The sequence below is a fragment of the Micropterus salmoides genome, unplaced genomic scaffold, assembly GCF_014851395.1.
Source record: "Micropterus salmoides isolate LMB-PRFRI ecotype aquatic unplaced genomic scaffold, ASM1485139v1 Ms_hic_scaffold_5, whole genome shotgun sequence".
Taxonomy (NCBI): Eukaryota; Metazoa; Chordata; class Actinopteri; order Centrarchiformes; family Centrarchidae; genus Micropterus; species Micropterus salmoides.
Genome location: NW_024044237.1, coordinates 14,488,039 through 14,505,622, shown reverse-complemented (window position 1 = coordinate 14,505,622; position 17,584 = coordinate 14,488,039). Strand labels below are relative to the sequence as shown.

At 38.5% G+C, this 17,584-nt stretch overlaps 1 long non-coding RNA gene across 1 annotated transcript in view; it reads right to left on the bottom strand.

Annotated features, from left to right (window-relative positions):
- The window catches only part of LOC119888171, a 54,034-nt gene extending 36,732 nt beyond the window's left edge, over positions 1 to 17,302 (bottom strand). The window contains exon 1 of the long non-coding RNA XR_005441858.1: positions 15,582 to 17,302. This is a non-coding gene — a long non-coding RNA (uncharacterized LOC119888171). The remainder of the gene's footprint in view (positions 1 to 15,581) is intronic.
- Positions 17,303 to 17,584: the final 282 nt, after the last annotated feature.

Sequence of the window (17,584 nt, the reverse complement as noted above, 5' to 3'; positions counted from 1 at the left end):
TTTGCTTGGCAGCGATTCTGATTCTGATTCTGAAATGAGCGATCCTGCAAACGAAACAGCTGTTGTTTGTTATTATAAAGATGGCAATTATAAAGACAAAGAAAAAGGGATGAAAGTATGGATTAGTACACGCATGTAGCAGGGATTGTCTGAGCTACAGAGAGAGCTGCAGGTGAGTAAAAAGGTGCAGTTCCCCGACACCCAGTTAACTCATGACTGTGAGGTAGCACGTGTACTAAAATTGGTACAACTCAAAAAGAAGAACAACAAATGCACGTGTGTACATTTACAGCTGAGGACTGCGGATTACTTTGGCTAGCCTTCAACTCAACAATCAATCTTGATTTCAGTTAAATGTTAAAGTTGCTGTTAGTGTTAATGTTACCTTGTCTGTGGTCCACTGGCAGAACACCGGGTGCTTTCTGATCATTTGCTGTGCTGTTGCCGAGGCTGTTGCAGAGTTGTTGTTTTCTTTAGCTTGAAATAATCTGATATTTTGGACACTTTCTTCTTTGTCCCTCGCTATTTTCTCTTTCTTCCTCCACTTTGCAAACAGCTCCATTATAATCACGTCCTGTTCACAGCGTAAGCGTGATGTGCGACAGTAATAAATGTCCGTGCGAAACACTGTGCTAAATAGTTATATGGATTAAACGAAGCATCGACGCCAAGAATTTGTGTCGATGCATTTTATTAAACGATTTAATCGATGATCGTTTCAGCCCAACTCTAAATGCCACTAAATTTTACACACTTAACCTTTAAGTGAAATCTTTAAGTGACTGAATAAACACAGAAGTAGCAGATGCTGTAAATATTAGAAGCAAATGTCAACATAAAACATGCAGGTGTTACTATAAACTGAAACTTCTTAATACATTTATAATTTGAAAAAAACAGTGTGAACAATTGTGCATATACTATAGAATATTATCTTATGTTTAACACTGAGACATATGTGAATTAACCTCAAGTTCATCCAAGTAACTTTCTTGATTGGTCAACAAGGAATTGAAAATGCAAACTATACAATACCTGATTGCTTCATGGTCAATTAAGGCTTAGGGGAAAGGCAGATGAGATCAATGTAGTTCTTCCAGAGGATTTAATGGAGAATTAAGGCATGTTAGGAAATGTCCAACATCTCCCACCATTAAAAACTTTGGGGCTTGTGTAGGGAGTGTGTGTGTGTGTGTAAATAAAAGAGGGCAATAATAAGCTCCCTAGTCCTGATAATTGCAGTCAATTTAGCTATGAGTAGATGTGAGGGTGAAAGGAGCTGGTGTTATCTACATGGGACCAGCCTGTGATAGTAACGCAGAGTCCCAGGGTCCTGGGAGACTAATAACACAGTGGGATTACTGAGCGCTCACTCTGCTTGCACCAAGGACATTTGCCAATAACAACTTTATCTGCCTCCTCCATGCGCCTTGGGTTCTGGCATTTGTAACTGCTGGAAATTAAGAATCGCTTTGTTTTGTCTCCAAGCTGGGGATTGCTGACTGTGACTGTAATCAAGAAAAAAAAAAGATTCTTTCAAAAACCTTTTTTTGATAAAACCTTGAGCAATTTCATCATGTCACTGTCATTTTGCCACGTCCTTATCAGTTGATTAATCGGGAAGAGCTGTCAGCTGAAGACAACCATTTGAGGTTTCGAGGGATTTTCTGTGTTTCCATAAGACAACTGCGGGCCTTATCCTTCACAGGGATATCATTATTACACCAAATAGTAACTTATTAATGGGGGCTGACAAAAGGCCTAGAAATCTTTATTTGCATAAATTACGCAAAGCCATTTTAACCTCCATCATTTTATGCTTGTCTTTTTTAAACCAGTCCATATCTCTTTAAAATCTCCTATTATAATCTTCAGTACGTGGTTATGATGTGACGTGCATACTTCTTACCGTAGCAATAATCAACATGGCCATCATACGTATATCATATAGTGTTGGACTGTTGATCAGACAGAACAAAGAGACTGAAGACACCAATTGCCGTCTGGGAAATTATAATTGGAATGTTTCACTGTTTTCTGACATGTTATAGACACTACAATTAATCTATTAGTATTAGTATACTAGTATTAGTATCGATCAGTCAAGAAAATAACCTGTTAGTAGCATCCGTCTTAGAAAATCCAGTCTCTGAAGATGATTTCCATCATATGCTGTCTTAACCCTCACAAAAATCAATGTAAAAATGCAGTCTACTCTAACAACAATATACTTCAGGTCAATTGAAATAAGCACGCTGAGAATTTAACATTAAATAATGGCAAGAGCCTGATTTCCTGTGAAATACATGCACAAGACAATTCTTCACTCTTGCTGCAAAGTCTACTTTCTGCTATTCATCAGGATCCATCTTGCATATGGGTACCAAAGAACTAGTGCTATTTCCTCATACCTGAGGTAAAAATGCACATGTTATCCCTTTAATTTGTGACATTGTGCCACACTGCATGTTAAGAAAAATTTTGCCCCTCTTCCCTGAAATGAGCCAGATGCTCTTGACATTGCTGCACCGCAGGGAACACCTGACATTAACACAGCGTTCTTCAGGGCTGTGTTTAATATGTATAGGAGCCCTTTTCTCTTTTAGCAGGCAGAGCCCTCATTGGTGTGCCTCACTGTCTCACTAGCTTGAATAGATGAATTCAAGCAATGACCCCCATCCAGTAGCTGGCATGCACATGCCTGAGGTGATGAAGTAAAGCACAGACAGAAATGTTTTGAAAGGCTGTCAGCAGGGTTTAAAATTGTTTAAACTCATCTCCCATATGTCAATTGTTGGTGTAGAGTTCAAACCGTGTACTCCGCCTTGTTCCTCCCAAGGTAAGCTAAGTTTACAACTTAATTGCTGCCTAGGGCTCATCTCGTCTAGCTAAGAGATATCAAAAGGGATCTCAATGGACAGGTCTCAGATTTTTCCCCCCAATTAGTTATCATAGACACCAAAGAAAATGCAGGTGATGTTGCCACCTAAACAGAGCAAAGGAAAAACATTTTGTTCTGATCTACAATATAACCTGTCTCTATCAAAGAATAAATCAACTCATATAACACAAACACACACACACACAAAGCAGAGTGAGTCTGCTTTTGTTGTTTGTTGGTCACCATTGAATTCCAGCAAACAGAATGAGCTAGGAAGTAACCAAATTACTTAAGGAGCCATGTGTGAACGATAATCCATTCCTACTATAGATTTGTCTTTGGGTTTGCAATATATGTGGCAGTGAGATGCTGGAGTACAATTCAGTTAAACCACGATGCTTACATTTTCCCTAAAAAAAGGCATTTTGCTATTTTACAACTGCCATAAATGATAGTAGGGCTATGCTAGATGTGTATGGTTAGGCTTTCATGTGACCAAGTTACTTTCAATTATAGTGACATAAACTGTCTCACAGATGTTAAGAACCTGAGCATACACAGAATAAAATTCTGGAGGTTCACACAGTATAACGTATAAGCCATTGTTTGTCTCACACTCACACAGTGCAGTGAGAATTGGATCTTTGTGTCATGTCTGATGTGAAACTAGTCGGTACAGATTTCATAGTAAAGGCATTTGTTAGGCTGCAGACCTCTTCTAGCAGTAAATAAATGGCAGTACACCAAAGAGCAGAATGTAGCCATTGAGAGTGGGCATTTACTTATAATATGAATGTTTGTACCTACTTCAAACAAGACCTGTCACCTTGTGACAGTCTGGTCAACTTAATAGCCCAGAATCTATTACTCAATGTAACCCTCCAACCTGCTCAAACATCAGCAATTAAAAACAGACAGCATGTGGGTTCAGAGTAGCAGAAGAAGTAGAGTTAGCAAAGCGAACGGGGAGACCCAGAGGAGCTGCTGTAAAGTGAAAAGCATTGTACAGATGTGTTACATAACAAACATAAAAGGGTGGTATGAAAGAGACATTGTATGATGGCATGAGATGAAGAAACACGGAGATGTGAGTTGCGACCGGGTTGCCCAGTCTTAGAGACGATGGGTGCCTGAACACTGGAGCTCGGTGGCTATTTCAGTACTTGTTCCCATTGGGGATGGAGCTCAGCAACATGCCATAGGACATTATTTCATGCATCACAGAGCTGCCTTGAAACTAATGCAGCCAGTTTTTAATTTTTATTTTTTGGGGGGCTTCTGCAAAGTTGAGTTTAGAGTTGGAATATTTTGAAACTCTGTCGCTCCGTGTAACCTCAGTGTACCTCTTCCATGTATGAACCTTTTGGCAAATTAAAAACACAAACTTACAATGGAGATTCTCATTCCTTTAGCATCAAAAAGAAATATGTGGTGAAAGCACAGCACTGGAGACGGAATTCTCCACTTGCTGCATGTGGAAACAAAGATAATGTGAATCAGAATTTTACAGGTCCTTTCTTGAAACTGTGAATGCCAGTTTAACTCTGGAAAACAATGGACCTCTAGAAACAATGGTTTCAGCACAGCAGCTACACATAAAACTAAGTTGAGACATATAATTTATGCATGTAATTGTATGCTGTCTTGTCCAGTCCTGATTACGCCATATGAGCCTACCTAAAATGTGATGTCGATCTTTTGCCTTGCCAAAGCACTGCAATGCCTTTATCGCACAGAATAATTACTAGTGTTGCAAATTGTAGATTTACAGTTATTTATTCTGTGAACTGTGGTCATTATGTTATTGTCACAGTGTTCTTTATCTTGACAATACTCATTAGCTCCATCTTGATCCACAAAGAGAGATTCAGCATGCTCTGCTTATGTGCATCCATTGTTACAACCTTATAATATGGTGGCAAAAAATAAACTGGAAATCCTTGGATGAGATCATAAGACAAATATATTGTGACGTGAAATAGTCAGAAAGGGTTTAACTGTTTCAGCTTCCCATGCTTTAGAGTCTATGATTGTAAAGCTAAAATGATGGATTAGGCTTACTTCACTCTAAATACGCACATTCAAGCATTTACATTACATTATTACATTATAATATCCTAATTATAGTTATTAAATCAGGTGCAAGCAAGAAAATTTTTCCACACAGAATAACCTTTCTTCAGAAGACACTTGGTAGCATGGCTGCTCCATGAGAATTTATATATCAATTATATTTTTTTCTCAGTTTTATAAGAAATAAAAATGCTACAGCTGTAAACGATAAGCCTGTCTTAGATAAAGCATACATTTCTTACTGTGTTCTTGGAGGTGGACCAACATCAGCTTTGCTCCAGGTAGTGTAATACTGCTCGCATTTAAGAACAGAAATACACACACACAAAACACACAATTATACATCACAGAGAAACCACATAACAGAAAATAAAACATCTTGGCAACTCCTTCTGCTCTATTGTGATGCAACTATTGCCCTGACTGAAGAAGATGGTGTTTCCTTTAAATGTTAATCATTGGGCCAACATAATTAGCAGCGGGTCCAGTGTAACACTCCGTGTCAAATGAAGTAGCAGGACTTTCCAGTGGAGAGTGATTGCACTTGAAAGTCTGGAAGATTACCACACATAAGCATAGCCTCACACGAAATTTCCCGGTTGGCAAACTTGATATTTGCTATGCAACTGCCTTGAAGGTTTTGAAGATTTAGCAGAGAAAGTTGTGATTGTTGGACAGAACATCTACAGAGAGGTTCGTGTGAAACTCCACTCACATACTGTAGACTTATTTGAATTCACAGCAGACAGTCACAGCCGCGTTTAATGCCATATCGAGACCCAGGGAGCGGGGGCTTGATGAAGTTTTAAATCTCAGTGCCCTTACTTGTTTTGTCATTTAGGAGTGGACACATCAGCAGTTAATGACATTTAAATAAAATACGAGTGTCTCCATTTATGTCCTTGTCATTTTCTTCACCACAGACATTTGATCAGACCCTAGAGATTTCAAATCTCTCGAGGCCCCGTTTGTTAAATTAATTGTTAAGATTCAGGCCTGCTCTTTCTCTTGATAAAAGGAATTAGACTGTCAAACAGCAATATCCTTTTGCAGTGTCTCCCTGTATTGATTTTTGAATTTTGTTTCGAGACACTGCGACAGATTGCGTCTCTGCCTGAGAAAACCAAAGTGTCTCTTAGTCATCTGGGATACATTTACCAACTTCTGACATGGTTATCTCTATATACTTAGATTTCTCTCAGGGGAAATCAAAAAGAGGTAGAAGAGGATGATTCGTTATTTTAAATTTTTTATTTATTGTGATGTGATCCATGAGTTGCCTTCACCGCCAGTTGACTGTAACTAGTGCAGAACCTCGTGACCTGGGTCCAAATTGCTGTCTGGTATAAATATTGATCAAAGAGGCAGGCACTTCCACAAGCTGACAGAGTTTAAAGGCAGGACAGGGCAGACAAAGAGAAATGGACAGCTATGCGGATGAATATAGATATGTATAAGTGCCCCACAAACACACATGCACACAAACACACCGCACTGCAAGGCCAACAAGATAAAAAGCACTTCAATTAGCGCAGGAAATATTGATTGCTATGCTTTTCTTCATGTGCCCATTGTAAAACAGGACACGCAGAGCTCCAAGCACATAGAAGGTCGGTTAGGTATCTACTATGGCATCTAAATTTCTTTATAAGAATTTGTCATTGATACACAGCATGTCAGTTGTTGGTTTTGACCAATACCACTACATGCATTTAAAATAATTTACCAGAGTCACCAGTTTCATGTTTATTAAGCTGAAACTGTTTTGGAGAATGCTTTTTTATGCGTCTCAGCCTTACATCAACCGTCACAAGATTATATGATTTACACTTATGAAAAGCATTCCATGTTTACGACATTTTACTCTTTGCAATTTTTCTGTGACTATTTTAGCAACACAATTATTAATGTGACAGCAGTGTTTATACATGTCAGCATAAATTATTGACATTTGCACGCGCTCAGCTATAAATAGTGCTGCGGAAGAAGGGTTGGTGCCTTTATACTGTGACAGCTTTTCCATCGCTGTCACTGGCCACTCTGGAGTTTTTACAGTAAAATGGTAAATAGGCACACAAACACTGAAGTGCTTCTCTTTTCATCTGTGAGCCAGCTCAATCTGTGTTCTGTCTGTGTTTCTCATTCCCAGATTACTGTACCTCACACACGGGATAAACTAAACTTAAATATGTAATGACCTTATTTTATACATACTTAGTTACAAAGAAATTTTAACAGTATTACAGCTAGAATGATCGATTAGTTGATCAACTGAAAATGGACTGGCGCTTTTTTGATTAATTTCAGCTGTAAAAAAATGGTGACATTTTCTGTTTTCTAACCTTTTTAAAAGGCAAAATGATTTATCAATTTGAGAATAATTATCAGATTAATCAATGATAAAAAATAAGTGTTAGTTGCAGCCTATTTTAAAAAATGCAACAATGATGTAAATGCGTTTCGCTTAACCACAACCCCAGCCAGATATATTAGCCGATTTTATGCTATCACAGGCCCCCTTTACACCTTGCATTAAAATAAGACTTATATCCAGACTGTATGTAGATATGATTTTTACCTGATTACATTTACAACTGGTATTAATAAGTGTCTCTTGTGTCCACATTAAGATCCAACTGAGATCTGATCGCTCTGACAAGCTCAAACAACCGAATGTCACATCCTAATCTCGTTTGCACAGCTCCAAAAGCTGCACTACAACTATAGACTGTATAGTAGAGCCCGACAGATTTATCGTTTTGCAGATATCATCTGCTGGTATAAGCTACTTGCAGATATATCTGCATCAGCGTTTAACTGACTATTAGAAAGAGAAACAGAGAGTTGGATCCTTCCCTCATGTCAGTGTTGCATAGTTTGTCCACCAGAGGGCGCTCTGCAGCTCCTCTGTTAACAATACTGCAGCACCACAGAACAAAACATCTGCTGACTGCAGTCAAAGGGTTTTTCTGGGGTGGGGTGATGATGGGACAGTGGATAGACCCGGGTTCAATGTGTCCCTGACCTAGTCCAGAGGCGTGCGACCTCCAACATAAATAGCAATTGTAAGTCGCTTTGGATAAAAGAATAAATGTAATGTTTATCAAAACCAAGAATGCAAAGAATGGACTTGTGTTCTTGGGGAGAACGTTCTTGCTAGTCGTTCTTGGAATAATGAACTTGCAATGTCACGAGCGCACAAAACACTGCTGACGGTTTGAGACGATGCGTTCTTGCTGGTATTGTGCAATACCCCCAGCACAGATGCCACCTGCTCTAATTATTATAACTATATAATAATATTAATATTTCTGATAATTTTTTCCGAAGTTTCACAAGACCAGATTTTTTTGTACATCACCATTTTTCTATACATCATCAAGATGTTTCTTGATTTAAGTTAAAATCTTACAAAATTACTCAGAATGTAATGAAAACTATCATACAGCTGTGGGTCTTTACTCTGCCGTTGTTTCTGGACTCTGCTGTGTTGGCTGCAGTGGTCTGCGTGTCTGAGGGCTATGTGAGCTGATGTGGCTGGCCGGCTCGTTAGCTTCCCCCTGAAGGCTGGTTTGCTAGCTCCCCCCGCTGACGGTTGCGGAGTGTCACAACTCCAACAAAATATTTGAGCACATTCTAGATCCGCCATCATTTTTTGTAAAACTGCCAATATTCGACATCTACACAGTTGATTTCTTGCCTCAAACCTTCTCAGTAGTGGATTTAGTGATGAAATAACGTCAGAAAATAGTACAAAACGTTCTGTTCCGCTTGTGTGCAGCAGAAGTAAAACAGACCCTTACGTCAGTGGAACCACACGATTGGCTGAAATATGATTCCCGCTTTGGCTGTTAAAAGCAGACGATTGGCTTTCTAGCGGGAGGGGCGGGATAACCGCCATCTTTGTCGTTACGGGTTTCCCCATAGAGTTGTATTGAGGATGCGATTGAGTGGCATGTCTCCTCCAAAATGTCTCTGCCGCAGTCTACCGGAGCCACAAAGAGCAGCTCCTGGTCTCACACTCAGTGTTCCAGTTGAGTTAGTCATTTGTCACGTCAATTACATGACTTAAATAATAATATAAGTAGCCCTCATCGCTTTTCCTCTTACCATACCTCCTAACCCTCCCGTTTTTCACTTCCCCCTCCAGGCTCACAGCAGTGTGTTTAATGTTACAGTAACAATAGGTGAGTGGCGGTCATGCCGCTGACAAACGTGATTGTAGATTTATTTCTGAAACAGTTCTAGCGAATGGTCCTCTTATTTCTCTCTAATTCATTACTTTATTTTCTTCACTAACAGCAGCTAACGTTGCTAAATTGGCCATTAGCTGGCTAATGCATTTTTTATCAGTAGGGGAGTGATAACTTTAATGAGTGGTTAAACTAACTATATTGTTTAACGTATTCTAAATATACAGTCCCCTCCAAAAGTATTGGAACGGTAAGGCAAATTCCTTTGTGGTCTAATACAAACGGTGATATGTTCTAAGTTGTTTAACACATCTAGATGTGAATACCACGAAATGAGAGCTGAAATTCTGAACTCCTCTCAGACTCTTCTTTTGATCTTAAACCAAAATGTCTTCAGTGAACAACAAAAACAAAGGAATTTGCCTTACCGTTCCAATACTTTTGGAGGGGACTGTATCTGCGAGCCGCTTGTATTACAGTCGGTACGTCAGAAAAGAGAGGGGATATGTAAATAAACATGAGCTTGAACAAGTAGGCCTATCTAACACGGCTTCCAGCCAAACAAAGTTAGCTAGCTGCCCTTTTGAATGTGAAACGTTAGTATGAAATCTCAAAGTTGCAGGTCTTCGTTGTAGATAGTCATGTAGTATTAGATGAATTTAAAGGCAGCGTTTCCTCTGGGTCACCGTATCATAGATGACATGTTTTAGAGCTAGGTGGTGGTTAGGAAATGGTTTCTCGCAGCTTTGGCTAGAATTAACAGTGCTGTTAAAGGGACAAATTAGATGTGAATATGCTACATAGTAGAAAGTAGTAATTGTGACAGATTATATGCAAGGTAATAACTATTTCATGACAAAAACAAATATATATATATATATATACATATACACACACATACATATATATATACACACACACACACACACATATATATACATATACACATATATGTATATATATATATATATATAAATAACTTTTTGCCTATTCCGGAGAGCCCTGTTTACCCTTAATATTATAGCAGTGACATGAGATTTGATATATGGTAGTAGTAGTAGTAGTAGTAGTAGTAGTAGTAGATTGGTATTTTTTCTCTGGCCACCACAATACATACACTATTTGATTTAATGTTAATTTGTAGTAGTACTCAATAATTTGTAACAAATCAGATATTTGTAAAATGTTTTCTGTAGTTTTATACATTTGACTCTTATTTATTAAAACTTTAACATATTTTGTTGTGCTTTTGTTCAAAGTACTATTTATAACAATAAAAAAGTTTCTTTTTATACTGCATTATGTCATGGTATCTTGGTAGGGTCTCAACATAACAAATATTAGGGATAATCTTTGTTTATGTTATGCGTTTCTTAAAATAAGGGGGGGGGGGAATATCGGCATATCGGATTTTAAAATCCTCAAATATCGAAATCGGCATCGGACTTATCCTATATAATCCTCTATCGCTCTACTGTACAGTAACTTTCTGAACAGTCTCTGAGTGGGCTTTCCACTTATTTGTTTTCCTCCATCGATTATCCACCCATGTTTTCCACTTTCTTTAGCGGTGCGCTGAAGAGCTCAGCCGGAAAGTGAAGTTAAGTTTTTTAGTAGTTTACAGATTGAGTGCATTCACACCTGTACTTTCATGTGGTCAAGCACTAGCCAATTTGTTGCTACCAAACTATATTGCAATCTAGTAACCCAAAACACGGGTGTAAAGGGGGACATAGATATATCACCGTGTATGTCAGCCGATAGGTAACAGCCATTGCAGTAGAGCAGTTCCAGTGAGCAGTGAGGTAATTTAAAAACAGTGTCACAAGTTTATTTTTCACCTGTCTCTTTATCTCTTGGTCACATTTCATTTATAACTAAATTTAAGTTATTTTAAAAAAATTTTTAAATATGTCATTATTGGCCACAAAAAGCAGTCTAAGTCTATTTAGCATTTTCAAAATACTCACATTGGAAAAACTAGGTGAAGTATGCGAACTATCCAAAAAATCAACAATCCCACAATAGTTTTGTGTGAAGCATAGTAAACACAGATTTAAGTAGGTCTGCTTGACTATTGGCAAAAATCATAATCACCATTATTGTGGTCAATATTGAGATCACGATTAATTAACACAAAACTCACTGACTGTGGAAACAGAATGCATTTACTAACACAGCAAAGGAGGGACAGGTGAACTACTTGAGTAGATGACAACTCATTACATTACATAACACTGAAATTCAACCATGGTGGTCTGTCGGGAGTTGCAATTACTTAAACCAATGGAGAGTAACAAAAATATAAATAAGAATACATTTGTAATTTGTTAAGCTATTAGTAGAAAAAGTCTGCTATCCATTATGCTAATTTATGCAGTGTAAAATGCTTCAGGCTTAAGCATATAATGGTGACTTGCAAGTTATAGCAGTTATAACCACCGTCATCTTGGTTCGAGTTGAACTAAACATCACAGCTTAGCTGAGAGTGAGTTTGGGCTCTTAGGGAAGGGCGAGAGCCACCGCTGTAAAGGAAAAGTTGGATTTATAACACAAGCATCACTGTGAATGGTTTTATCTCGATTATCTTGTTTTCCTAATCGTTGTTGGAAGCCAAAATTGTAATTGTAAATAAAATTTGATTCATCGTCCAGAACTGAATTCAATTAATTAATTATAAAACTGTCTTCATGTGTGAAACACTGCAGAAGCATAATTCTACACAGTGAAGGTCAAGGAAGGGGAACTTTTCAACTGTCAATAACAAAGTGATGAGATGGTATTAAACTTGAAATATCTGTGGACCATGAAATTTCATTTCGCTTGTTGAATGTTTGATTTCCAACAAGGGAGGAATTCTGAAACACACAATAACAACTAAATGAAGAAAAATATATTTAAATCACAAGTTCTCTCTTTCCTTCTCTTACCTCTTTTCCTCTAACCTTTTCTGGCTTACTCCAATAATGATCTGACCTTGTCATCTATCATCATTTCATTTATTTGTCTCAACCTTTCTTGTTCTCTCTGTGCCTCCTTCACTCCTCTGCATTTGCTTTCTACACACTTCTGCAGCCTTGCTGAGTGTAGTCAGCCAAAGCCTGGGGATCTCTGGAAATCCAAACCGATTAGAGTGTAAGACGGACCTCTGAGATCCCAACTTTTTATCCTCTCTGAGGTGATAAATGTCAGCCTTGGTTTTAGCCACGACAAGGATATACATTACAAAGGGGCATCCCATCAGACTCATTCATTTTTAATGGTGACCTTATTTGAGATATTTATCACAACTACTATTGTTTTTCATGGGCATTCCTCTAAAAAATGTTAACAAGCCCTATCATTTTCCCTCGACTACAATTATGCGTCTACTGGTGAGGATGGATGCCAAATATGTGGCTGCAGTGATAGGCTATGCTGAGGAGCTGCATGTTGTAATGGTTTACCATTTCTCAGTGTCCGTATGAATGAGGGAGCATGCCATTAGCACCACAGGCTGCTCCATGTTGGTGTCTCCAATAATGGGATAATCAATGGAAGCGCAGGAACCAGGACTCGACAGCACAAAAACGAGGAATTGTAAGCATTACTGATGTCCGTCCAATCCTGTCGGGCTGTATATTTTCACACTATAAATGTGTGATAGACTTTTTAATACACAGGATAGTGCATATGCAGTCATAAAAATAAAAGCTTTTTGTGGTATTACTAGGAGGAATTCTGCATTGCGGAATCTAAAAACATGTATCCATGATCTCTTTTCCCATTAGGAAGGGAAAGGGTTTTGGAGGATAGGCATTCGAACATCCAAGAACAGATCCCAATTATAGATCTGTGCTGGACCCGTCTTAGTCTCCTTTCCTTCAGATCATACTGTGGAGTGCATGCGTTTTCTCCCTTGGCAAAACAAACACAAAACACATTCACATTCTAAGCTGCTCGCAGCGAGGACGGCAGCAGCCGGAGAGAGCAAGAGAGAAGGACTATTTGAAATCATGTCAGTATGTTCTACTTGGGAGATTTTTACCCAGAGCTGCAAGGCACTGCAGCTTCAGAGTGAATAACTGTGTGAAACTACCATATGTTTGCTCAGACACATGAATTCTGCACTTTAAAATGGGGCTTATTTTAAGAGCAGGATGTTGTAGGCTTTGATGTCGATAACATGCTTCTGAGTAAATATAGATATTTTGCCTGAATGATGTATTCTCGGACAGTGCTTTGCTGCAAACAGAAAATGCAGTATAGCAATGTATCATTCAACTTATTTCTGTGTTCACATATTTCCTGTACAATATCCACTGACCATTCTCGTTACACAGCATTGCTATAGGCCTATTGGTGCAGCTTTAATTTGAAATATAGCTGGGTGACATGTTCAACTCACCTGTGACATTTTGTGTGTCCAACATTTAAAGTTTAAGGTGCGCAAACACTTTTAAGCAGAGAAACATAAGAAGAAAGTGTCATGGATCCAAATAAAATAGAGAACATAGACTTACTATGAACTGAACTTGTCCCCAAGTCTGACTTGGTCACCTAGGGATTTGAACCCTGGGACTTCAGATCTCCAGAGTAGGTGACTTATTAACTGGGCCACCAGAGGCTGCTTCCACACAACTTCTCACAAGGTGAGGTAGTGACGTCACATGTGCCAGACCCGGCTATTTTTGTCAATTTGAATTTAAAACACTTACAAGAGTCAAGATGTTGGTTGATGACATTTGATCCAAAACTGAGCAATAAAGAAAATGTTGTGCATACTGTACAAGTTTTAGCAAGATACTGAACATAACTGCAGACTCACCGTTTGACGGATCTAAAAACCCTTTGAAACACTTGATATCAGCCATCTAGACAATGTCTGTGTTGATTTTAGTAGCGTTTGAAGAAAGACTTGTGGAGATAAAGATGTTAATTGATTTAGCATATTCTGAAAAATAGAGAGTGACTGACTTCTGAATTGACCATAGGTTGCAGTGAGTCAATCAGTGGATGTGCTGAAAATATTTCTGCTCTCTAGGATGTACGGATGATTTTCTTAAATTTTTTGAAGTTTGCACTGAGAAATGTCTAGAAATTTACATTCCTTGTAATAAGCCACTTTGAGCAATCATTACCGGATTTTATGCATCAACTGAGATTAGATCGAACAAACCGAATTTTGTACGAATCCATGCAGCGAATTATGAGGTATAAACTTTCTTCAAGTGTAGTACCCCATAGTGGAAGAATATCCCAGGACTGGTCAGCGAAGCTCGGACCATCTCGAAGCAACTGAACAGACGCGTCAAGTTTGGTTACAATAGTATATAATATAATACAATTTTTTTTTTTTTTTTGCCTGAGTAGTGGGTGGAATTTGCAATCTACCTGCCAATTTTGTTTGTTCAGTAGTAGAAAAAGAAAGAAAGAAAGAAACAGTTAGGCAGTTAGTAAGTCACCTACTCTCGAGATCTGAAGTTCCAGGGTTCAAATCCCCAGGTGACCAAGTCAGACTTGGTGACAAGTTCAGTTCATATTAAGTCTATGTTCTCTATTTTATTTGGATCCCATGTCACTTTCTTCTTATGTTTCTCTGCTTAAAAGTGTTTGTGCACCTTAAACTTTTAATCTTGGAAACACAAAACAATAGGGCTTCGCTGCTTGGATCCCTAAATATAAGATAGTGTATGCTGTTGAGATCTCCCTGGTGCAATGACTGAGTTAGTTTTGTTCTTACTGGAATATCTGGAATATATAAACACAGCAGATCTGTGTCACTTCCCACTGGTAGGACAGGATACCAAATATCATTGTGGATCTTTTTACCCAACAGACAAGAACATACAATTCGTATATCACCCATGTGTCCAGTGCAGCAACATCTAGCCTAATTATTTATAAAAAATTTACCATCACAAGATCCCAAATCCGAGGTGACATCCTCATCTTGCTTTCTTTATCTGAGATGAGATATTCATTTAACAAAAATATAAATTGTGGGAAAAAGCTGGAAATCATCACATTTCAGTGGTGGGAGCAGTAAATATTTTGAAATTTTGTTTGTTAAATTATTGATAGAATGAGACAATTGTTGGCAATACAACTGTTTCAGCACAAGTTTCAATAACAGCTTGCATCAGGCTAACATTAGCTTTAGGTCAACAACAGATCGGTTGATGGGCCTTCCACACACATCAACTGCAACAACCAAATCACTGGGCAATCAACGGGACTCAGACCAACACAACTAAGTATTAAATACACATCGAAGTCAAGCATCAACACACCAAATACAGCAGGCCTCCTGTCGCCTCAAAGCACCACTGGCTTCTTACAGTAACAACACCATGGACAGCGACATTATGCTGCCAAGTCATACAAAGCGGTCAGAAGGACGTGTGCACAATTCACAAAATAACGTGTAAGTTAGAAGATAAAGATTTACTCACTATTAAAAAAGATGAGTGCTGGTGGGTGTCAATATTGAAGTGTTTCAGGATAACATCCAACATGTGTCTCAAAGGTCAGCTGCACTTATTGGGCCCTTCCCTCTGAGAAGTACGGCTCCCTGATGTTCTGTGTCAAAACGTTCCTCGGGGCTGTAACGTTACTCCAGCTAGTCTTTCTCCCAATATAATGCACTCACTTCAAGTGCCTTTTTAACTTTTCTTTTAAACGGGCTTGTTGTAAATAGACCTGGTCTGGCGTCAGTAGGATGGAGGCTGTGGTGTTCAACAGTCCCGGGGAGAGAAACGGCCTGGAGGTGAGGTGAGGAGGAGGTGCGGTTGCTGCACCTGACCAACGCTAGCCGCTGAAGTGTTAGCATCTCTGCCTCGGAACTTGACTGATTTGTTTCACTTGTTGCACCCAACAGACACCTGTTCCCTCAGGAGCTGCAGCATATATTCTCCCCACCGATGTAGACTTTTGGTCTTGAGAACTTTAAAACAATGTTTAATGCCGATGTTTTTTCTTTTTTTTTACATTAGCTAGCTTGGGCCACATAGGCCAGTTAAAGTAGTGCATCTACTTCCTGTCATTATTAACACTTGAGAGAACAAAAACCCATAATCTGATGTTCCGCTTTGGCAGCCCCACCGCAAACATTTTAGCACAATATTTTATCATTTTATTATTTGCCATGTCTATTATGTATGTATCTGAAATGTGCATTTGTTCATTCACAAGTACCTAGTTTAGCTTTATTTGATAGCCGAAATCCTTTAGGGTGGGCATCAACATGAAGTGATTTTTGGTGACTGCAGTTGGAGTGCAGAAATGAGACTAAGCATACACAGAAAGAAATATTTTTTGATAGGAATTCTTCAATTAAATTTCCCGCCTTTATGCATATGTTGGGGAAGATATTCATTGGATTATAAATCTGTACTCACTCATGCAAATCATTTAAAAAATATGGAGAAAAAAACAAATATCTCATTTACAAATTTAAATATTGGTCCAGCTTAAATAGTTTACTGTGCATTAATAAACATGCATGGAAGCAGCAAGGATAAGTCGGTAACGTGAATTTGAGACTTGAGGGTTTTCATATGCAAAAAATTTCAAGCAAACAATATTTCTAAACTTTAATTCATGGAGTAAAGAGAAGATCAAATTAACTGCACAGTGCTAATAGGCATTACATTGTGGATCTCCCTAGTGATGCCAGCAGCTCAGTGCCACTGCAACACCTCTGCTGTGACTAATCTTTTCTAGTGGCAACAGCCATAAAGCTTCCCGCAACACTATGGAAAATGGCAAGATAAGACCTCATGGTATATACTGGATAATGTGCTAGGAGCAAGGACGTTTGACTGTATCTGGCAGAGACAAAAATGAAGCTTTCTGCAAAATAATATACACTTGATAAAGTTTTTCAAAGAAATATTCATCTTTGTCCTTGAATTGCCCATTCAGCCCCTTTACATTGTGAAGGGAAATAAACACATTTTTATTGTTTTGAAGAAGCCTCCATATTGCAGTCATATACAGTGGGATGTACAAACAACCTCGACAAAACGTGCTAAAAAATGTTTGTAACTGGGCAGCAGCAGGGAGTGTCTTGCAATTGCTGTGGCCAGCTCCATCTATCCTAATGAAAGTGTCAGTCAATCAGTGGAGGATGAAGTTATTTGAATGACAGTGTTTAATTTACAAAAATAAAGGCAAGTAACACAACTCCTAAATGGTGTAATAGTATTTTCTTTAGAGGCATACTTTATAGTCTATTTCATTATGCTTCCATGCACTGTTGCACTGTGAAGAACTAGTTTCAAACATTGGGCTAACCAAATCATGAATGTTTGTATGAACCCCCAGTGGTGGAAACATGTTACATTACTGACATTTTACTGTACTGTAAAAAAAAAAAAAAACAAGCGCAAAAGAAGATCTGACAACTGACAAGCCTGGTAAACAGACAGAACTGAGGAAAACTCCCAAGAGTCTG